We start from the raw sequence: 23,879 nt of genomic DNA, 5'->3' as shown, positions 1-23,879 counted from the left end.
GCCCAGAGCACAATATCAAGTAGTTAGCCACTGCATATGTCTGGATATCACAAGTATGCAATTCTCACTTTAAGGCAAATATAAACACAGGGAAAAACAATTCTCGTCAGATACCAAAATGCAGTTTTGTAAGTTATACTATTCTCAGCAAAAGTAACATGCTAATAATCAATTCCTACTAACTGTCACAGGTTTAACTGTTGGTCTATCTACCCATCATCCATCCTGTATTGTACAGGTTAATCCATCTAGTATAGCAGCCTCTTTTCAGAGAAGACACAAAATGGTATTTATACTACTAAGAGAAATACGGCCATAGTGACAACATTTACAAGTGAAAAGTTTTAGATATTACAGAAAAAACACAATGTGACTTCAAATATCTTCAGCATTAAACTGCTAGGCTCTCAAATTTAAATATGTAGTATTATAATGAATTTCCTGTACCTCCATATCTACTTGTGTGTGACTCTGATGCAGGCCTTGAGACAGGTCTCTGAGGAGGTTGCTTCATCTGCAATTGAAAACATTGAAATATTGAATAAAGCAGCCTGACACCATTGGAAACCTCCAGTGAAGAGGATCAAACGACACAGTTTATATACTAACAATACTATTGAGCAAGGGACTAAAACCAGGGAAAGTTAAGTGAATCCATAACAGTACACTGCAGTTGTTATAGTCACACATGAGGTATAGCTTCAAGTGCCACACTGGTCAAAAATGGGGCATAAAGAAACCATTAGGAGGGCTGAGAGATGTCAAAACAATCGAACACTTTTAGATATTAAACTAAAATGCTGCTGATAGTATGGCAAAGACAGCACAAATGCATGGAACACTGGAATACATATACCAGCAGATATGATGGAACAGAACAAATGATCTGGTCACCAATCATAACCAGTTTTATGAATGCGTTAAAGAAACAGATTCAAGAAATTTGTACTTAAGATAACAAACAGTTTACTGTTAGAAACTCAATCACAACCACATCACTTGAATTTCAACAGCCCTGATGTACAGAGTGAGACAAAATTCTAGGAACACTTGGTGTTTTACAGCTTTGAAAGCTGCAACACAGCTAGTGCTACCAGACAGGCAGCAGGCAGAAGTGAACTGTACCTCAGGTCAATGAGCAGCCTTTAAAAGCTATTTGACACTTCTCATCACCCCTTGTGTGTGTGTGTGTGTGTGTGTGTGTGTGTGTGTGTGTGTGTGTGTGTGTGTGTGTGTGTGTGTGTGTGTGTGTGTGTGTGTGTGTGTGTGTGTGTGTGTGTGTGTGTCTGTGTGTGTGTGTGTGTGTGTGTGTGTGCATGAAGTATCTTACAGGTTTTAAACCTGTCAAAATGTTCCCAATACTTTTCTGTGCGGCTGCATAATAATGTTTGTAATGCATGGAGTGTCATCACCATAAAGAATAATGCCCAACTTAGAAGACTCCCAGGTGAGAGAATTAATAATGAGAAAATTAATAATGAGAAAAGCAACAGACCCACAACAAAACCCCATGGGTCATTTACGTTGGTAGGCAAGTGGTGTAGTTCTTGAATGACGGCAACAATATTAGCTTTTCTGCAAATTATGACATTTTTGAACAAAGTACAAATTACATTGGAAAATCTGTTTTTATTTTTTCTGTTTTGGTAGAAGATGTTATACCCTACAAAACAAAGTCAGGAGTTCTGTTAAGGTTTATGAACGCACATTCTGACAGTTTACCTCTCTCCATATTGCAAAAGATGCCATCAAGTAAGAAAGAAAATGGCTGTGATAATGGTGTATTTAGGTCTCAGATCATGTTTGTCACTAAGAATGTCATATTTAATAAAACTCCAATATTTGGTTATAGATTTCTGAGCAATTTAGCTAATGGATCCAGGTTGGCTATTGATGGTAATTTGCTCGTTTAGGAAAAGATGTTTTGAGGATGAGGGATTATGGAGGACTGCTTAAAATAGTTTACTAATATGTTGTTTGGGGTTACTTAAGGATGAGGGGGTGTACTACATAATAACGGCTTTTATAGTGGAATGAATTTTTCCTGAGTTGATCCCTGACTTCATTCTTAGTAAGGGCCCTAAAATGAAAGTGTGGGTATTTCAGATAATTATGTAGGGGCTCCAATGGAGACAGTAAGGACGTGAATGAAAATCAGTTGGTTAGGTTATGGAAGGATAGTTATATTATGCTTTGTGCCTTCTGTTTTGGGATTTATATACTGTGGCTTCCAACTAACATTGATAATCTTGTGGTTAGGGAATATATTCACATTATTATACCAAAAAAGTTAAGAATTGTCTAGGAGAGAATGTTGTTAGATTCTGCAATATTCAGATTTTGCTTTTTTTGGTATTATTAGTTTTAAACAGCTATAGCCGATATGGTACAAACATTACTACCATTTTTTAGTCAGACTGTCAACACAGGGGTTTCCCAGGATAATTTTATACCTTTACTTCTACAATGCCAACTGAGACTGATAATGTGGCCATGGTAGAGAAAGAAAAAGGTGGTAGTGATATGCATAGTAGAGCCACAGCTGGAATAAAGTATTGGATTTCCTCAGGATGGAATTACTTCAGGTGAAAATGGTGGATCGCCATGTCTAAATTTGACACAGCTGTCAAAAAGAACTGGACATCCATTAAAAGGAAATTTAAGGACTACAAAGAGTATTTTTTTTTCTTTACTCGCCTTTTTTGTTGATCATCAGCCCACTCCTGGCCTTTCAGCAAATTTCTTTCTGATCACAGAGGTGAAGTTTGACTGAGAGTCTGCCTCATGATTACAGCACTATCCCATCACTAAGAACATGTCAGAGTGCAGGTAGGAACCCGCAACCTCACCCCTCAGTGGCTCTTCCAGTGCCTGAGCCACCAGAAGACCTCATTGACGGAGTCATAGTCCATTTTCCATCCCTCTACGCCACAGAACCCAAGATGCATGTTTAATTCTAATGAAGATTAACTTCTAAAGAGTAATGCTGAATCAAATGTAGCATAAGAATATAAGTAAGACAGTTCCAGAAAAGCAGATATAAATACAAAACGTGCATAGACCACACATTAATGATCATGGACATAATCATACAAACACAACAACAAACTCTTTACAGCTAATGCTTCTGGCACTTTATTACTGATTAGTATATTGCATTTGCATTATAACTGATTAATATATTATATTTGCATCCTTGTATCACTGGGAATTCTCATCCTACTATTCAGCATTTACAACTAACCTTTCTTGGTTCGTACACAACTCTGCTTGCACTTCCATTCTGCTCGTCATTTTCATATTGTTCTGTAAATGAGTCAAGAATCTGATAAAGAGCTTCTGCTGCACTTGGCTGAGCCAAATCTCCAAACAGTATCTCAGTGGCACGTATATCCCGGCTGTAAAATCTGTTACATAACATACTTAGTTAGCTTCAAAAGAAATTACCTCAAAAAAGCACATTTAAACTCAAACAGGAAATATAAAACCACCTCCTTACATACACAACACAACTAGAAATGGCATGTAAAAGTAATATGAACTTCCCAATAAGTTATTTTTAAACAAGCTGATACTTAGAAAGCTCTTGCAAAATGCATTTTTAATTTCTAACACAACTGAACAGTATGCTTATTGCTGACATGGCTTTTCTGCTACTGAACACTGTTTCAGTAAGAGACGGACAAAAATATGCACCTACAGTTTCAAAAATTGTGATTTTTATTTTATTTACTTTTTGTGTCCTTTATATCCCCCTTTGCCTTCCACTGTTCACCAACCAGCATCCCACTTAGATATCAACTCATTTGTTTGCTACGGTGTGAGAGCCAGTCATGGAAACTGCTGTTCAGTCTGTTTAGGCCATTACTCTGCCCCTTGGTCACTGAGATGGGTACCCACATCATAGAAGGGTTATACTTTACCATCCCTCTGCATCCAGGTGCTGCCACCCACATCCTAATGAGGGCTGCTGCCTGAAGAAGGGATATTAACTGAAGAGCATATCTCTGGCTCTATCATTTTGCCTACAAGCTACTGATTACATGTGGCAAAGCAACTACTGGACCACCAGTCCCAAACCCAAGGGTAAGAGATTCAGTGTATGCTGCTCACATGGCTGGCTCATACAACACCTGAAACAGTGACTGAACTCATGCTGTTTGGGTCATTATCAGGATTGTATCCCTCAATGTCCCGCGGTCAGGTACTGTGATCTATTTTTCATGTTATAATGAAGTGCATTTTCATTAATCCAAAATACATAATTGAAATAAAACTGAATAATGTATCAAAAATCAGAGAGGATCTACACATTGAAAACTGAACTTGCTAAGCAATACTGTGTATACGCAATGTGTAACTTAAATAAAATAGCATAACATGAAGATACATTTAATATTTTAAGTGAATAAAGAAAAAATCTGAATCATCAGGCAGTCATACTTTAATATATCCTTACTGAAATGAAAAGATGACATGCAACATCAGTGCCTTAGTACACAATGGGAAACATAGATCTGAGGTCTACAACTGTAAACAACATTTTCAGTTTATTGTTGCCAGAAACCTGCCAGTTTGGGAAAGAAACAAAAATACAATAATGATGACTGGGTCGTTTTAAGGACTACTAGTATCACAACATAAGCCACCAATGCTGACAGCAATGCAATAATTAATGTAGTGGTAGTCTTTCTGTGCAAAAGGAAAATATAATGGGCTCTACTACCCTACAAACATGGAGGAGTGTGGTGGAGAAGACTCCAGGATGTAGGGAGGAAGGGTGCTATTAGAAGCAATATTGATGGGGAGTGACAGCAAGGTGTGCTTAACTGGTCCCATGTTGTCTCGCTAAGTGAAACATAATAAAATTATACAATGCTGAAGTAAACTCTACAGAGAACACATTCGCAGTCCAACCTCTAGTACTGATTTAATTTCAGTAATATGTCTGGATGTCTGAGACAGAGGCAGGGTGGAAGAATTTGGTAATACACAGTAGGGGTATAACAAGGGTTTAAGAAGAGTTTTCTAATGTTCCAATTACCAGGAAAAGGGTGATGACAAATACAACTAAAAAGGCTGTAAGAAAACAGAAATGCAATAATTACTCAAAAAGGAAAGGAATCCATGGGCAATTATCTCTACCAGCTGAAAGGAAGCAGGAAAATACAGCTGTGTTTAAGTAAACTTACCATAACAGTAGATGATGAAGTGATCGCTGCTGGAGTAGCCTTAGCTATATGGGTTATATCATATTCACAGCACTAGCCATGTGCCCAAACTGTCAGTCAGCTCAAGCTGAGCTGACAAAGACAGGTTTGGATGCAAAGTCTTTCAGAGGTTTCATGGCAACAGAGAGAGGGAGGCTGATCCCTGAAAGGATGATGCTAAGAATAACAAAGAATAAATGTCCACACCACAGCTTGAACACACCATAAAACAATAAAGGGAGTTGAGAGAGGGAGTGGCTACTGCTGTAGTGATCGTCAGAACATTTACTGTCATGGTAAGCTTATTTACACAATTGTACTATGCTCATTACATTTGGGAGGTGTAAAAAGAATCCAGAAGCCCTGAGAATGGCCCTAGCAAAGCTTAACCTAGTCCTAGAGAAGGAATCAAGCTTATAGTGCTTTGTAAAAGGATATATGGAGGATCAAGTTGCAGCTTCTAGAATACTTCTGGAATCCAACCATAGATTAAGCCAAGGCCCTGGTACAATAGGCCTTGACCTTGCCTGGAATAGGAGACAGAAGCTCACAAATAGGAACAGATTTTAAATACGACTCTTACAAACTTAGAGCACTGCTAAAATACAAGGTATTGCGTTAGTATGCATTTTCTGAAGGACATAAAGTATGAAAGTCAAATGTCTGTCAATTTTTAGTGACTTGAATTTTCAATGATTAACCAGAAAAACAAACTTTATGAGAAACAGACCAAAGGATATGAGCCAAAAATCTGGACATTCTGTGAAATATGAACAGCTGAGAGGTATGCTCCACCAAATGATTTCTCTTCTCACAAATCCAAGCACTAGGATTTGAAAAGACAAAGGATGTTGGTGCTGGAACCAGAGACTTTAAATACCACTGTATCTTACTCATGTGGAGTCTTGCCAGGGGTATCATGAGAATCATAGATGCCATGAGACCCAAAATCCTGAAGCATTCCCTCAGAGTGACTGAAGTCTGAGTGAAAACTCTTAAGAAATAGATCTAGATAAAACATCTAGTTTTTCCTATGGAAGAAAAGCTCTTTGAACCTGATGTGTCTAGCTGATAACCCAAGAACACAATCCTGTGCGAGGGAGTCAAGAAAGACTTTTGAATGTTCTCTTGGAATCCCAACTTGTGTTAAGAAATCTCAAATCCAAGAGAGCGAGAGATTTCTGACATTTTGAAAAAGCCTCTGCAGAGCTAAGCAAGTCCTCTAAATACAGAAAAATGTGCATACCCAATAGCCTGCAATGAGTTATAACTGGAGCAAGATACTTTGTGAACATTCTTGGTGCAGTGGCTAGTCCAAAGGGTAAGGAAGAGAACTGATAATGTGATCTAGTCACAAAAAATCTTAAGAAACGTCTGACGTCTGGATGAATAGGAATGTGATAATAAGCATCTTTTACAAATAGCATGACCAGGAATCTTGAATAAGGAAGATGATTTAATAGGTTGTGAAGTGACATAATTTTGAATTTGGACACTATGGCAAACAGGTTTAGGAGAGAAAGATCCAGAACTGGTCTTCATGCATTTTTGTTCTTTGGGACTAGGAGCATCCTTGAATAAAACTGCTTCCCCATATGGGAAGGATGAACTGGTTCTATTACTCACTGGGACAGTATGTGATGAAGAACAGGTGGAAACAAAACAGTCTGATCTGATCTGCTGGTTGAAGAATGACCCCTGACCCCCCCCCCCCCCCGAAAATGGAAATTCAGACTTTCTGGAAGAAAAAAATAGGGTCATAGGTTCACAGGTTGGTACTAGGCTATCAGCCCTAGGGCCTATACAAGCCTAGCCATAGCAATTACCTGGCTATTTCTTCCCACACTATTTATAGGTTCATAGGTTGGTACTAGGCTATCAGCAGGCCAGTGAGGGAAGGGGGTCATAAGGTCTCTTTATTCATTCAGACTTTTTGCAGTGTCCTTGGTTTTGGGAGGTTTGAGAATTCTTTTTGGATTCTCCTTGCCACTTCTTAAACATCTGTTTATCTGAAGTCTGTTGAGACTGTTTATTGTTTTTTTGTCAAAATTGGATGATGAGAAAAAATCTCGGTCAGTTTGGAAAAGAAGGGCTGAAAAAACCAAATCTCTATCAAAGGAAGAATTTAAAATCTCATTTTTAATCATCATCTGGGAGATTCTGAGACTGCAGCTAAGCAAACCTCCTTAAATCCATACCAATTGCTCATAAAGTCATATACACACTGCAAAATGACGAGTGACCTGTGCAATAGAAGAAACTATGTTATTTAAAAAAATTTTTCTTCACAAGAAGAAAAGTACAGTTGTGTACACTTACCATAAATATAGATGTTAGAGTGTATTCACTGTTGCAGTCATTACATTTGGGTAATCCTGCTGGCAGGTTGCCCTCAGCCGCCTTAAATCCAAAGTCTTGGGTCCTGCGTCGGCTGCTGTCGCCTTTTCCCTGACGTCAGGTGTATAAAAGAAGCAACCGACACCATTTTCTTAAGTTTTTCTTGCCCCAGATGTCAGGTGACCCTTAAAAGGCTAGCCAAACTATCTATCTATCTATATCTATCTATCTATATATATATATATATATATATATATATATATATATATATAAATGCACCAATGTAAATTTTACCTTCATCTATAAGCAAATACACTACATAGGTTGTATAAATCCGTGAAGGAAAGGTAAGATCCAAAAAAATGGGGATGGTGGGCGGGTAACCTGGACTGCAACAGTGAATACACTCGAACATCTACATTTATGGTAAGTGTCCACAACTGCACTATGTTCTTCATGTTTCACTGTTGCAGTCATTACATTTGGGTAGAGTCCCAAAGCTATGGTTGGGAGGCTGGAGCTAAACAGCATTAGGAGCGGCTATGAGGCCCTGCAGAACTGCAGTGGCAAAGCCTGCCCTGGATTTCGAGTAGAGTGGCAGATGACAATGCTTTGTAAAGGTGTGCACTGAACTCCAAGTAGCCGCCTCTAAAATGTCTCTGGTTGGTACTCCCCTGAGAAAGGCTGCTGGAGTGGCTGCAGCTCTGGTGGAATGTGGCCTAATGCCCTTAGACACTGGCTTGCCATGATGTGAACAGCAGAAACAAATGCAGTGGCCTATCCACTTAGAAATAGTCAGCTTTGAGATAGCCTTTCCTTGTGATCCTGCAGCATATGCCACTAGTAATTGCTCTGTCTTCCTGAAAGCTTTGGTCCTGTCTAAGTAGAAGCTAAGCTGTCTGTGTACATCCAAAGAATGCAGAATTCTCTCCCCCTTATTCTGTGGATTTGGATAAAAGGTTGGCAGATGAATAGTTTAGTTAAGGGCCACACTGGACACCATTTTAGGCATAAATGTTGGGTTTGTCCTCAGAGAGACCCTGTCTGGATAAAAAAAGATAAAAGGTTCCACAGCCATGAGCGCCTGTAGCTCTGAAACTTGCCTTGCAGAAGTAATTGCTAGGAGCAGAGTTGTTTTCCAAGATAAAAATTTTATATCAGCAGCAGCAGCTGGCTCAAAAGGAGGCAGGGTGAGCTTTTCCAAGACATAGTTGAGGTCCCATGCAAGTATTGGTGATCTCCTTGGAGGCCTTAAATTTCTGGCTCCTCTGAGGTACTGCTTTAATAAAGGATGAGAAAAAATTGGTGGCTCAGTATTGTAATGAGCTGAAAAGGCAGAGGCGTGAATTTTAATTGATGGAAAAGATAGGCCTTTGTCCAGCATCCCAGTTAAGTATTGCAAAATCTGAGGAATATTTGGTACAGCTGTATCAGTTCCTTGTGCCTGGTTCCAAGCACAGAATCTCTTCCATTTTCCAGCATAAGACATTCTAGTACTAGGCCTTCTGGTTTCCAGAATGACATCCATCACAGCTTTACTAAGAGGTGTTTTTTGTATAACTACATTATCCGCCATGCTGCCAGGTTTAATGTCTTGAGTTGGCTGTGCAGGATCTGATTGTTTTGCTGGGACAGTAGACGTGGTATTTGAGGTAAGGTACAAGCTGGGCATAAAGACAAGTTCTTTAGGATTGGATACCAGTACTGGCGTGGCCAATTTGGGGCAATCAGTATCATCTTTGGCTTCTCCTGTCTGACCTTTAGCTGTACCTTGGGGAGGAGAGGCAGTGGAGGAAAGGCATATACTGATATTTTTTTCCAGCTGAAAGATAGGTCGTCCACTTTCCATGCTTGTCTGTGATAAGTCCTTGTGCAGAATCTTTTTGGTTGGTAGTTGTAAGGGGAAGCAAATAGATCTATGTCTGGGCAGCCCCATTTCCTTGTCATCATGCTGAAGACTTGTGGATCCAGCTTCCACTCGTGGGGATCCATGAGGTTTCTGCTTAGCTTGTCTGCCAGAGTATTTTCCTTTCCTGACAGGAATAGTGCCTGCAGATGTACTCTGTAAGTCAAAGATGTGTCCCACAATGCCATGGCTAGTCTGCAAAGGGGGTAAGAGTGTGTGCCCCCCTGCTTGTTAATATACCACACGACCATGGTGTTTTCTGTCTTTATCAGTAGTTGTCCCGGATGAAGTAGGTCCTTGAAGGCTGTCAGTGCATTCTGAACAGCTAGCATCTCTTTTTGATTGATATGTAGATGCATTTGGTTTGAGTACCATGTGCCCTGAATGCATCTTCCTGCCATGTGGGCCCCCCAGGCATAATCTGATGCATCCATTGTTAGAGTCTGCCTGGCTGGGGGTAATATGAATGGCTGTCCCTTGTTCTGGTGAAAAGCCTTTGCCCACCATCGAAACTCCTGTTGCAGGCAGGGAATGAAAGTAATCATTGTTTCCGGGCTGTGGCAATGTTGAGTCCAAACAATTTTTAGGTACCATTGAAGTTTCCTCATACGCAGTCTTGCATATGGAATTAGTAGGATGCAGGATGCCATGAAGCCCAAAGCCTGCAGAATTTTTCTTGCAGATAACTGGGCCTTTGTTGCCAACATTTTGACATCGGTCTGGAGCAAGAAAAAAGTTTCCCCAATGGGGTACTTAGCTTTATTGAAGACTTCGGTTCTGAAACTCAAACACGAAAATTTCAGGAGTCGGCCGACCGGCACTTGTGAACTGCTTCTGCTTTGGGCACCGCATAGCAAGAGAGACTGAAGAAAATGGCGTTGGCCACATCTTTTATACCCCTGATGACCTGATGTCAGGGAAGGGGCGACAGCAGCCGACGCAGGACCCAAGACTTTGGAATTCAGGCCGGCTGAGGGCAACCTGCCAGCAGGATTACCCAAATGTAATGGCTGCAACAGTGAAACACGAACAACATCTGTAGTTAAAACAATCCTCATACTTTCACAATATGTCAAAATAAGCTTTAACATATGAGCCTGACAAGTGAAAATTCTGAAATTCAAAAAGTTGCAGCTGTATACACTCCCCATATCCATAATCTCCCCATCCTTATTAGAAAGAGTAGGATTGGAATTAACTAATATCAGAGAAGTCAACTAAGGCTGCAGCTGCTGGGTCAGGTTTGGAAATAGTGAACAAAATGTTGAAAATAGTGAATAAAAATGTAAATGACTGAGGAACTGAAAGCCTCGTCCCTTTACTCTATCTTACAGACTGCTGACAGGTGACTTGTGTCTGGCCTTTAGGTCAATCTATAACTCTGCCCTAATGGAAATGCTGTACATCCACAAGTCAAATGGCACAGGAGTCGCTCACTTTAGGGATCTCAACCTAGCCTGTAACATTAACAGAACATGCTGGAGTGATAGATTTATGTCTCCCAGAGACTGACACTTCTCTGGAATAGACTTCCTTTTCACATAAAACACAGCTCCTCACTGAACCCATTCAAACGCAACCAAGATAATTGGATGGGAGACCGCAAATTCACCTCTGGGGTGGTACCCATATCCCTCATGGACAGGGGAAGCTGGTGTTGATCACAGCACCGCTCTGTTCATTAATATGTTCTGCAAACTATCCAAAAACAACAAATGAGTATACTTGGGATTAACATGGCCAAGCTTGTAAAGGCTCCAGGGCCACTAGCCTAGTAACTTCCTATGAACCTACAAACTTTATACATTCTATCTGCCTTTCTAGGGATAGCTAGCTGACTATCAGAGAAATTGCAGGCAGTAAGACACAGCCTCCAAAACAGAGAGGATAGGAGGAATGGGTGTAGGTTCTGAAAACATCTTCTGTAACAACTCATAGTATTCTTTGATGTACTGAGAAACCTCAGTGTTTTCTCAATGAAAACATTAGGACATTCTAGCAACAGTCTCAGAAAGAGACAACCCCCCCCCCCCCGGGAGAATAAGAAATTGAACTCTCCTCAGAGCCTGAATTAGAAATCTGAGGACATAATCCTGAAACCATTCATGCATCTTCCTGTACAGATTCAGGATTTTAAATCTCTTTAGGAAAGAAGGCATCCCTCTTTCTTTTACCAGAGACTACTCTACAAGAAGAATCATTAGCCTGAATCAAACCCTAAGCCACTCCCAGTAAACTAATCCTATCCAAAGAAATTTGAGCAGGAGTAGATCTGTTTCTTTTTGACAGGAAAAATGGGGCCAACCATGTTACTAACAGCAGCCGCTGCTACCCATGCGAGGAGCACAGCATTCTGACACAACACAGAAACCTTCCCTGTTCTCCCAGCACTGACGTGTGTTCTCTCTTGCCCATTGAAGGGACCCCAACAGCCACAGAGGACATGGCTAACCCCCAGACCACAGTGGGTGTAGGTGCTACACCAGAGGGATCCAAGGTAAAAAGTGAGTGACTTGAGGTATAACAAATGGCCATAGCAGAGTCACTCACCTGTGGCTGAGGCAAACTCCTAGCCTGCTGTGGTGGCAAAGGACGTTTGCTTAACTTTTTCTTTTTGTGGCTGAAGGACACTTTGGGAGTGACTACCTGTTCCAAGGTCATGTCAGAAATGATGCTCTAGCCTGGGGAAAACAAGCAACAATGCCAATAAAACTACCAATCCACAAAAATTACTTTTTTGACAGGAAAAAAAAACACAGTAAAAAGCATTTTCAAACACTACAGCAGCCCCACAACCTTAAAATAAACACAATGTCTTCACAAAAAAAAGTTTATCAGTTAGACAACAAAACTGACAGAAATGAGTGCTCCATTTAAAAGTATGTTACAGTCTAGAGACAATCCATTAAAACATATTCCTAGCTTAAAATAACTTTCCTTAAGTGGAAAGTTTTAAAAAAATCAGTAAAGAATAAGAAAATGGAAGGTTTTTCCCTGCAAGGGAACTTATCTGCCCAGTTAAGAAAAGCACAAGCTGACCAGTGATCCTCAAAAGCCTCACAGGAGTGTACTCTTCAGCGGCAGTAAAGTTCTGAAGGGTTTCATGGCAAACTTCTCTTTTATTCAGCTCAGTTCAAGCTTTTTGACAGTTTAGGTGAGTGGAAGGTGCCCTAAAGTCATTGTCAGTTAAGCATTATATGGCTCATTCAAATCCTGCCTCTTAAACCTCTTTTCTTCTCTGCATATATTGTTCCCACAATTCCCATTTTTTCCTATCTAGTTTGCTCCTTCCATTTTCTAAAGATCCCAGTCCCAGTTGCTCTGTCTGTTACTATATTCATTACTTCTAGTAAAGCTGGTCTAGACTTTCATTTCCATTTTCTAGTAACTGCTTTTTTTGGCAGCCACCATAATTAGACTCATCAGGGCTTTACTATGGTATAGGCAATTCCGACTCTGTACCATAGCTCGAAAACATCATCTCCCCAGTCAATTAAATCCACTCACCCAGCATTTCTGACACAGCGGTCCCTCAGGGAATCCCTAAAGTCCACCAGCTCACTACACTCCCAAAAAATATGTTTCCAGCCACCTCTTTCTTGCATGTCACACCTCCAACATTTGCTATCCACCTGAGGCAAAATTCTTTGGAGTCTACTTGGGAGTACAAAAATACCTATGTAAACACGCCCAGGCAAAGATCTTAAATCTAGACTTTGTTGCATATTTGGGAGATAAACTTACATTACCCCCACTACATCTTTGTGAATTGCTTATCCAATCTCTCTTCCCAATCCTTTCTAAGCACCTCTGATTGATTCTTATAATTATCATGCAATATTTTATATACTCAACTAATTATTCCTTTAATGGCAGCTTCTGTTCTAGATTCTAATAAAAACTCTACCAGTGCTGGTCCTTCATTTAGGACTCCCCTATTGCTTTCTCTTCGCTTATACTCTGATATCAATCCTTGACATGGAAGGCAATCTCTAACCTGCAGTTCAAATACATTCTTGGCCTCTTCCCATTCTATTACCTTTCCCTATCTAGTTATTTTCCCCAATACCTTGGTTCCTTTGACAGTTTTCTCCAATAAATTCCACCCCCCTCTTGCCTATTATCTGTATCCCTAACCCCAATCATCCCTATTGGCAGAATCTCTTTTCTCCGTTCTCATGCTGGTTTGGCTCTTAGAATACTCCCCACTATTTTATGAATATAATACTCTGCATGATTTTTGTTGTTCTCCTTAACAGTCTGCATCCAAAACCCCAACATCTCCTTATTTCTTGAGCTTATCATCATTTGTTTCTAATATGAATTATAGTTTTCTGCTATGTGTAAGAGCCTTAACGCTGTTCCTCTAAAATACCCCTACAGATTAGGTAATCCTAGTCTGCCTTGTTCTATTGGAGGAATCAGCTTATTTTCCCTTTGTTATTTGTGTTGTATTGGGAACCATTGGGAAGGAAGCTGGGGGACTCAGGGATTCAAGGATGCAGTTGGTATGGTGGTCAAGAAACTTTATATCTTTTGGGAGCTGGGAAGCACATTTCAGTGTTGTGAAGCATTCTTGGAAGTTTCCAGTCTTTTCAGGATGCGAAGTTAAAGAAGACAGAACAGAGGAGATGGCAGTGAGCTCTCAAATGGACTGGTTCAGGGATGCTTGGATTTGGGGGGACATGATGAAGTACTTGGGAGTGTAGGTTCAAGGGGCTTCTGTTATGACAAGTGGGTATGTGTGGGAAGAGACTAGACAAAGGATGATGCAGGGACTGAGAAACTGGAGGCTATGTTTTATGGGTGCAGATGGCAGGGTGCAAGCAATGAAGATGCTTCAGTTTTGTACATGGGTCAGGCATGTTTTTGTCAACCGGAGAAGATGTGGTTAGCAATTAATGAAGAGTCAAGGAATTTTGCCTGGGAGGGGATGAGGGTGGGGGTCAGGTGGGACATGGTGATCCTTTAAATGGAACAGGGTGGTTTGGGATTGCCTGATTTGATGGGGTATTTCAAAGCTACACAGTTGGGGCACCTGTAAATGGTATGGGCAGAGGAGTACAGTGCATAATTGAAGGGGATAATGAAGTAGGGGGGAATTTCGAGAAGTGGGGGGGGGGACTGGGATTTTGGATGAAGATCCTTAGGGAGAATAATAACCACACAGAATGCTGCATTCATGGAGCAGCAAAAAGTAATCTAGGAAATGGGCCGATGTGGGAGTGGAGAGGGGGAATTTTGCCAGTGGGCGATGGCTGCAATTGGGGGATGCACAGGGTGGGCAGGAGGGGGCTGGCAGGGGAACCAGGGTGTTGGGAGCAATAGTTCAGGGGGGAAGGGTGGTGGAGTGGGAAGAGTTTGGGAATACATTTCAACTGGGGATTGCCTTCCCAATCAGACATTGGTGTCTGAGTACAGACAAGGAGAAAAGAACAGGGGGATCCTTGGTGCGGGACCAGCACTCATGGAGTTTTTGGCAGAGTATGGTACAAAATCTGTTGTTAGGGAGGGAATAATTGGTAGGGCGTATTGAATACTACATGATGACTATAGCGGACAATCGGGGAAGGTTAGATGACATTAGGGAGAGGAAATGGGAGGGTGCGCGCGTGTGTGTGTGTGTGTGTTGCCCCCCACAGTATGTGGCAGACTCTAGAGGATTTGGGATTTTTGTTTGGAAGTGTTTGTATTGGTATTTTTGTACCCCAGGGGGACTCCAAGGAATTTATACAAAGGTGGATTTAGGGTATTGTGGATTTGATGGGGGACGACAGTTGGAAACGTTTTTTGGGAGTGTGATGGGTTGGCAGACTTTAAAGGTTCCCTGCAGACTGCTCTGCCAAGAGATACTAGGTGAGTGGATTTACGTAACTAGAGAAATTACTTTTTGAGCCAAGATGCAAAATTGAAATTGCCTAGACATGGTGAGGCATTGCTGAGTTTGGTACTGGTGGCAGCCAAGGAGGCAATCACTGGAAGGTGGAAATCAAAGTCTAAACCAACAATACTAGATATGGTAAATGTGGTCAGAGATGAAGGAATCCGGGGGTGGGTTAAATGGCAAGAGAAGGGAATTGTCGGAACAGTGCATGCAGACTGATGTTTTCTGAGAGGAGTGAGGTTTGGGGAAACAGCAAGAACGAAATAAGCTACTTAATGTTTGACAGACGGTAACTGTGACTGTATAGAAGATTATATATGATGTGTAATGATTGCAGTGGAAAATGTCAATATGGCTTGATTCCATTTATATGAATGCATGATTGCCTATGTTGTAAGTGATTAGATGTTTCTTGTTTAAAAAAATGGCTTTAGTACACACTACTTGTTCTCTGAGTTGTTTGTTTAGTATGATGACAGTGCTTTTAACCTACTGGGTGCTACACCTCTTAATTTTTACCATAATTTTATTCCTTCGATTATACAGCCAACTGATGCTGAAATTCCACCAGGTTGGTTTGTTTTTTTGAGTTAGTTCTGTATTTCTTCTGGGTGGGTATAGCTGCCTCTGTGCAGCTATTAACATGCATGTATAGGGTTTCTGCAAACAGTTCCACATAGGCAGCAGTGTTCTCGCAGTTTATGGGAGCTTGACATTTTGCCAGGTTATCACTTAATAGATGGAAATTAGCCTTAAAGTAGTAACTGAACATTCCAAGATTTATTTTTACTTCAAAAGAGACCATTTTGTGGTCTAACCTTATCAGAGGAGACATTCCATTTGGGGGGGGGTGCACCACTCTCCCATATTAATGAGGACCAGAGCCAGTTTGTTTGTGCCCCTGGCCAGAGAAATAACAATCTGGTCCAGGATGTTTGTATTTACAAAATTCAAGAATCTCTGTGCCTGCATGTCTGGTGACGTATAGCATTCCCATTTAATAGTGGGGTAATTAAAGTTACCCATGAATATTGTATTGGATGGTGAACATTTCTAATAAGCTTAAATATATGTTATGAGTTTCCAGGGTCAAAGAGGGGGACCTACAGCTTACAAGGAAATTGGCTGGAATTTTGCTATGGTGATTAGTGTGTTGAAAAGCTCATGTGCATTGTCCTTTTTGACCAGTTTTAAGATGCATTTATTTTTGACATAAACCGATACACCTCCACCTTTAGTACCCTGTATTGCATCTGGTCTGAATGTGAGAAATGCATTATAGCCATGCAATGCCGGTGTGTTTTCTACAGCTTTAAACCACATTTTACTTACTTTACAGACATCAGCATTCAGTAGGGTGAGGAGAGTTTACAGGGAGTGGAGTTTCTTATTTAGTCTCCTAGCACTGAGCAGTAATACCTTTAGATTTTCTTGGTTTAAATTTGCTATGTCAGAAGTACTTTCAGTTTGGCATTGCCTAAAAAAGAAGAACTATGGGGGAGGACAATGCTTTTGCTAGTACTCAAAAGCCTAAAAGGGAGAGGTGCAGACAATCCCTTGCAAAGCAGCATGGTCTGTTGACTATCTCCTTCCATGTTGACAAATGTACCTCCTTAGAATGACACCAGAAACCAAGCCAATTGTTAAAGTCAATTATCTCCTGTTTGTATTCTGGTATCATCCTTGGAGAAGGTAAAATGTTACTCAATGATCTAGTCCTAGAGAAGGAATCAAGCTTATAGTGCTTTGTAAAAGTATGTACAGAGGACTAAGTTGCAGCTTCTAGAATACTTATCGAATCCAACCATTGCCAAACAGCAATAGATGAAGCAAAGGCCCTGAAGAGTGACCTTTGACCGTGCCTAGAATAGGTCTGTTGTGGGGAATACAATAAAAGGTAACAGCCTTAGACAACCATTTGGAAATAGGTCTGTTTTGACACAGGTTGACCATTCTTACCTTCACAAGAAACTGACAATGGATTCAAACACCTGAAAGATTTAGTTCTGTCACAATAGTACTGGAGTTGGTCTGTGGACATCTACAGCATGGAGTTTCCTTTCTCCCTCTTTAGGTTCAGGAAAGAAAATGGGAAGACAGATAGTGTGGCTTAAAGTAAACTCTGATACCACTTTAGGCATGAAAGAATTAGTTCCCAAAGAAACTATCTCTGTGGAAAATGTGATAGGGTTTACTCACCATAAGAGCTTGCAACTCAGATACCCTTCTTGCAGAGTTCAGAGCAATCAGTAAAACTGCTATCCATGTTAAGAATCTCAGGTCAGCCAGGTTATGACTCAAATGGAGCAAAACCTTCTCAAACATGAAATTAACATCCCACAAACGGGCTACCAATTTTCTTGGAGGCTCTTAAGCAAAACCCCTTTCAAAAACATTTTGACATGAGAATGCATTGAAAAAGGAGGCTCCATGGGCAGGTATGCTGCAATGGCTAATAAATGAACCTTGATGAAGGAGTAAGAAAGGCCACAGGACAGTAACTCACCCAAACATTGCAAAACCAGAGAACAACTAGCCCTAAATGGGTGTTGGTACCAACTAGACAACCTTCCCCATTTACTAACGTATGAATTTCTAGTAGCTGGGTTTCTTAACTCCTTTAGTACCTGCTGAACATCCTTAGCAAACAGGTGCCTAAAGGAATTAAGACCCCATCATCCAGGCAGTCAGCTGAAGTTGATCGGTGTTGGGGTGTATCAAACACCCCTGTTCTTGCAAGTGCATCCAGTCTGTGAGGAAGATTGTGGTAATTGTCCCTGACCATTTCCAAAAGAAGAGAGGACCACCATTGCCTGGGTGAGGAGCAGTCACCACAATGATCTCTGGGGACTCCTCCTGAATGTTCAGAAGTACCCTAGATATCAGTGGAAAGGGTGGAAAAGCATACAGGAACATTTCCAGCCTTCTTGCATGGAGTTCTGGAGCAAAATCTTGCTGGCTGATTGTTCAGAGTGGAGGCAAATAGGTCAACCGAGGAACACTGCACAGATGAATAAAATCCTGGAAGACCCCCTTCCCCCCAATCTAGTTTCTATTTATTTAGGTTTGCCCTTTCCTGCTCATCTAGTTTGCTGCACAATTTTGCTCTGATGGAATGTAGGATGCCTGTAGAGTGAGACTGTGCTGTGCAGCTATATCCCAAGCTAATATGGCTCGTTTTCTGGCTCTTTCTTCTCTGTTAACTAGAGTACCAGTATAACTTCTTAACATGGTCTATACCTTAAAACCCTGTGTTACCATAATCACCCTTACTGCCACTCTTCTTTCTATCCCATACCATCTCCTTCCTTGCTAAATTCCATTCCCAACAACAGTGACCCCAACATTATTCACAGCACCTCACTCTAATACCAACAGTTATTCCAACATCTTCACTTCATTTTTCAACTACTATACTTGCCACCTAGCAAAGTTAAGACTCTCTGTTATCACAATCAAACTAAATTTAACTTACAATCCACTCCATAGGTCTCTCTCCCTAACCCAACATCTGTCCATCCTTACATATCATTAAAAGGCCCCATCTCTATGTGGTGACATTCACCCCAATCCAGGACTAAGCAACTGTTCAACCACAACTTTTCTTCCAGTACCAGAAACCTTTGCATAAAGTACAGTTGTGTACACTTACCATAAATGTAGATGTTCGAGTGTATTCATTGTTGCAGTCATCACATTTGGGTTATCCCTGCCAGGGCAGCCCTTGGCCAGCCTGAATACCACAGACTTAGTATTTCTGCATCGGTTGCTGCTACATGAGGAATGACGTCGGGTCATCAGTGGTACCTTTCACATGAAGGAAGGGTTGTTTTTTTAGGGTTACATTGTCATTATCAAATGTAAGAGAAGGTTGAAATTGAAAAGGCTAAGTTTTTCTAGTACACAATGAAGATCCCAAGCAGCAGCTACCCATTTTCTTGGTGAATAAATATGAAGTATCGCTTTCAGAAACTGTTTAACCTGAGATGAAGAGGAAAGGAGGGAGATAAGGGCAGAAATTGCCAAAAATGATCTTAATAGATGAATAGCAAAGGCCTGATTTGAACAATTCACACCTATATTGACATCCAGCTCATCAAATATAAGAATTTGGAGTTGGGATGAATCAGGGATCACTTGTCCTGTGTGAGTAAGTCCATCTAGTTAAAGTCTGTTGTAATTGCACCTGGTCATTTTCATGGGAAGGTAGAATTGTTGTCTGGGTGAAAATTACCAAGATTTTTGCAGACTCTCTGTGGCCCCTTAAAAGAACTCTGGTTATTAGTGGAAAGGGAAGGCATAAAGGAATATTTCCATCCATGGGAAGTAAAAAACATTTTTCCTCCAGACCTTCCAACAAGGAGTTCTGGAGCACTTTTTTAACTGTATGTTGTAAATTGAGCTAACAAATCTATCTGGGGTGTTCCACAGGTGGGTAATCATCTGGAAGATTCCTGAGGGAACTTCCAATTGTGAAGGGCCTGTTTCTGGGTATGCTAAGTGCGTTTGCCATAGTATTCTGTTCTAACAGAATAAAAGTAGCCTGTAAGAATAGATTATGCTGAATTGCAAGTTCCTAGACTACCATGGCTAATCTACATAGGGGCAAGACCTGGTTCCCCCTTGTGTATATACCACAATACAGTTGTATCATCTTTGATAACCAAAGGAGGTCCTGGAATTCATAACTGGTTCAAAGTCTTTAAAGCATTTATCAATGCAATAATTTCATTGATGTTTATGGGCTTTGTCTTCAAATGATGGTCCAAAGACCATGTACTTTGATTCCCTTGGATACTTCTCCCCAAACAAAGTCTGAAGTTTCCATGGCCACATACTGTAAAGGAGTTAAGGGGGAAATGGAAGATTTGGATTCAGAACCACTTGGTCTATCCACCGCCAAAGTTCTTTCTTGACAAAGATCAATACAGGAGCTTGAAAAAAAACAGAGGGTGTGGCTGCTGAGTCCATATAGATAAGAGAAACCACAGACTTTTTCTAATATGTAACCTGGCAAGGGGAATAATTAAAATAGTGCAGGGGAGACCATATTAGAAAGGATAGTAACCCAGAACTCCTCTATGCCCAACTAATCATTAACAAAACCACTTTTCACATCACTTCGTAGCTAACTATAGGAACCCTCTCTATATCACACATGGCCCATACCTCCTACCTGACTAGTAATGAGGCCCTACATATTCAGCCAAACAGAATACTCCTAGGGAATTTCAATTGCCCTACAGCTAGGAGACTCATACATCCCCTAGCATGTATGCTCAGAGATTTCTGGACTTCATAATACAAACTCACTGGACCAGTTAGTCTGCACTCTAACTAGGGGTGACAAAATCCTCTACTTGATTCTCAGCAATACAACACATCTCTGTTCCCTACCAGTTGTAATTCCATCCCTACTCAAACAGGACCATAAATCAATCACAATGACCATAAAACTGAAGTTGGATGCATCCTCTAAAATTTGGTATTCAAAGTTTATGCTTAAGCAGTGATGACCTGTCTAAATTCAACATCCCCTTCCAACTTGATGACCCCCACTGTGTATGCAGAATGCTTTATCTCACAATTCTGTTCACATGCAAACAGGTGCATAGATGCATCTGCCCCCTTCTGAACTAAATACAAATCTCAAATTTAAAAAATAAATCCCTATGGTAGAACCCAAATATAAACAGACTACAATAAAAGAAAAAAACTATTTTCATGTAAAAATAAATTTAACTCTATAGATCCCAAAAATAATCTTGTTAAACTTAACAGGGAACTCCAATCCCTCATGGAATCAACCGAAACTAGAAACAAGTTAAAAATAGACAACTACAAAGAAGACTAACACAAAGCCTTCTTCAACCATGTTAGAACCCTCAGAAACAATGTTCAGCAATGCACAGTGCTAACAGTAAATGATATCACATACTCAGACCCACAAAATATAGTCAAGCTACAAGCGGATAAATTTAGTTCTAACTTTACCTCCCACACACATTCCGGATTACATACCAGCTTTCACCTCCCCCCTTTAAATCTCCCTATAACAACAAGTCCTCAAATCATTATCCAAGGCCAAAAAGACTTTCTGTGGGTCCAGATAATATACCAGGATGCCAACCAGACAGACAAATAGGACCTCTCAACCCCCTAGAAAAGCTATTCAATGTCAGCCTCCAACAGGGTTAATGCCAGAAGAATGGAAGACATTGACAGTCATCCCCATGCACATAGGTGGGGTGTCAACAGACCCGGAAATTATAGACCAATAAGTCTAACCAGCCTCATTTGTTAGACTATGGAAGGATGATTGTGGAATGAATAAATAAGGAAATATGTAGACGGTAAATTTTAAACGTGATGGGGAAGAAAGAGGTAACTGAGAAAAAGAAGTTATGTACTCACTATAATGTTCCATGTTTGTTGTCCATAATCTTGCCTTCATTCTTGATGGTTGAGTTCGGAACCAAGTATCGGTTCCAACTCGGCCTAATACTAAAGCTCGAGAGCTTCCGCTGGCTTGAGGCTATACCCTATCCCATGATGCCTAGTGAGAGTTCCCCAGATCTCATTAGCAAATACTACAGAGTATTATTTATCAAAAACAAAAAGTAGTCATACTATTTCCTTAGTCCATGCATCATGAAGCGAGAAGGGAATTAAAAAAACTCATGATCAATTCCAGAAACTTTCCTCTCGATCCTCCAGGTAGGGGGAAGGAGGGTGGGATGCAAGAATGAAGACGAGATTATGGACAACAAACATGGAACACTATGGTGAGTACATAACTTCTTATGTTGTCCCAATCTCACCTTCATTCTTGATGGTTGGGACAGCGTCCCCAGCACCTTCTTTCTCAGGTGGCTCAAGGGAATAAACTCTTCAGAACAGTGGAACCAAAGTAAGACCTGTTCCGGGAGGCCACATCTACTTTGTAATGAGTGATAAAGGTACGACGATTAACCCTTGTGGATGCAGCACAGATTGAATCCAGCGAAAGTCTGGCCTGAAAGGCGGTGGAGGATGACATAGCTCTAGTTGAATGGCCTTGAATTCTCCCTGATAGTTGCTTTTGCTGGAGAGGTATATACATAAGAAATGGTATCTGTAAGCCATTTAGATAAAGTGACCCTTGAAATTGGAGCTCCTTTCTTGTTATCCAGGAAGGGAACAAATAATTGATTGGATTTTCTAAACTCCTTTGTCTTATGTAACTAGAAACATAACTGTCTATTATAATCTGCCTTGTTGCTATAGTTGGGAAAAAAGACAGGTAAATCAACAGACTGATTTAAGTTGGACTCGGAGTATACTTTGGGCCGAAAGGAAGGATTTGTTCTCAGAGAGAGACTGTCTTTGTGAAAAAACAAATAGGAAGGACAAGTAGGCAGGGCTTGAAGTTGGGAAACCCTCCTGGCCGAAGTAATGGCTGTTAAGAAAATTGTCTTCCATGTTAGAAATTTTAGTGGGCAAGATGAAGCTGGTTCAAATGGAGGGAGAATTAACTTAGCAAGTTTGGTAGCCTGGCTAAGATGGGAAGTGGAGTAACCAAGCTGTCAGCCTGAGAGTCTGAACAGAGGGGTGGAGCATCCCTGACTGATGAGTCAGAAGGTCCAGAACTGGGTCCAGGATCCAAGGCTCCTCCTGAAGATGGGGCCAAAGGAAAGGGAACCAGATTTGTCGAGGCCAGTATGGAGAGATAAGAATTAGTTTGCAACTCAACGACTTTGCTTTCTGGAGAACTTTGGGTATCAATGGAAATGGGGGGAAAGGCATAAAGTAGTCCCGGGTGGCCAATTGTGAACAAGTGCATCCCTTGGTGACTCCCCCGGAGGGGTGATTACAGCAAGGTAGCAGTTGCATTTGGCATTCATGGAAGTGGCAAAGAGGTTGGAGCAAGGCTGGCCCCACTTGCGAAAAATTTGGTTCGCAATTCTTGTTTCAGGGTCCACTCATGAGGCATAAGAATTGCCTGGCTTAACTTGTTTACTATCATATTAGGTTTCCCCAGAATGTGCGTTGTAGTCAGAAAACGTTGAGAAGAAATTGCACATCACCACACTCTGAGCCTCTCGACAGAGAGGGTAGAATCTGGTTCTGCATTGTTTGTTGATGCACCACACCACGGACATATTGTCCGTCTGTATTGCAATCGTACCTGTTGGAAGAGAGCTCTGGAATGGTTGCAATGCCAGAAGCACTGCTCTCATTTGTAAGACATTGATGTGCAAGTGGTATTCATGTTCTTGCCAAGTCCCTTGGATGGTCTGTCCCACATAATGACCCCCCCCCCCCATCTGGGAAGCATCCGTGGTCACTGTAGCTACTGGAATGGGGAGAACAAACGGTCTGCCTATTGTCACCTGTGTGGACTGAAGCCACCAACATAGGTCCTTCATACAGGTATCTGTAATGAGGATCTTGTGTGACATGGGTAACTGCTGTATGGAGCACTGAGCAAAGAGAAGCCACTGTAATACTCTCATGTGCAAACGTGCCAGTGGGACTAATGTCATCACAGCTGCCATTGACC

The sequence above is a fragment of the Protopterus annectens genome, chromosome 1.part1, assembly GCF_019279795.1.
Source record: "Protopterus annectens isolate FY-2018-M chromosome 1.part1, PAN1.0, whole genome shotgun sequence".
NCBI classification, from domain to species: Eukaryota; Metazoa; Chordata; order Ceratodontiformes; family Protopteridae; genus Protopterus; species Protopterus annectens.
This window is presented reverse-complemented; position numbering follows the sequence as displayed.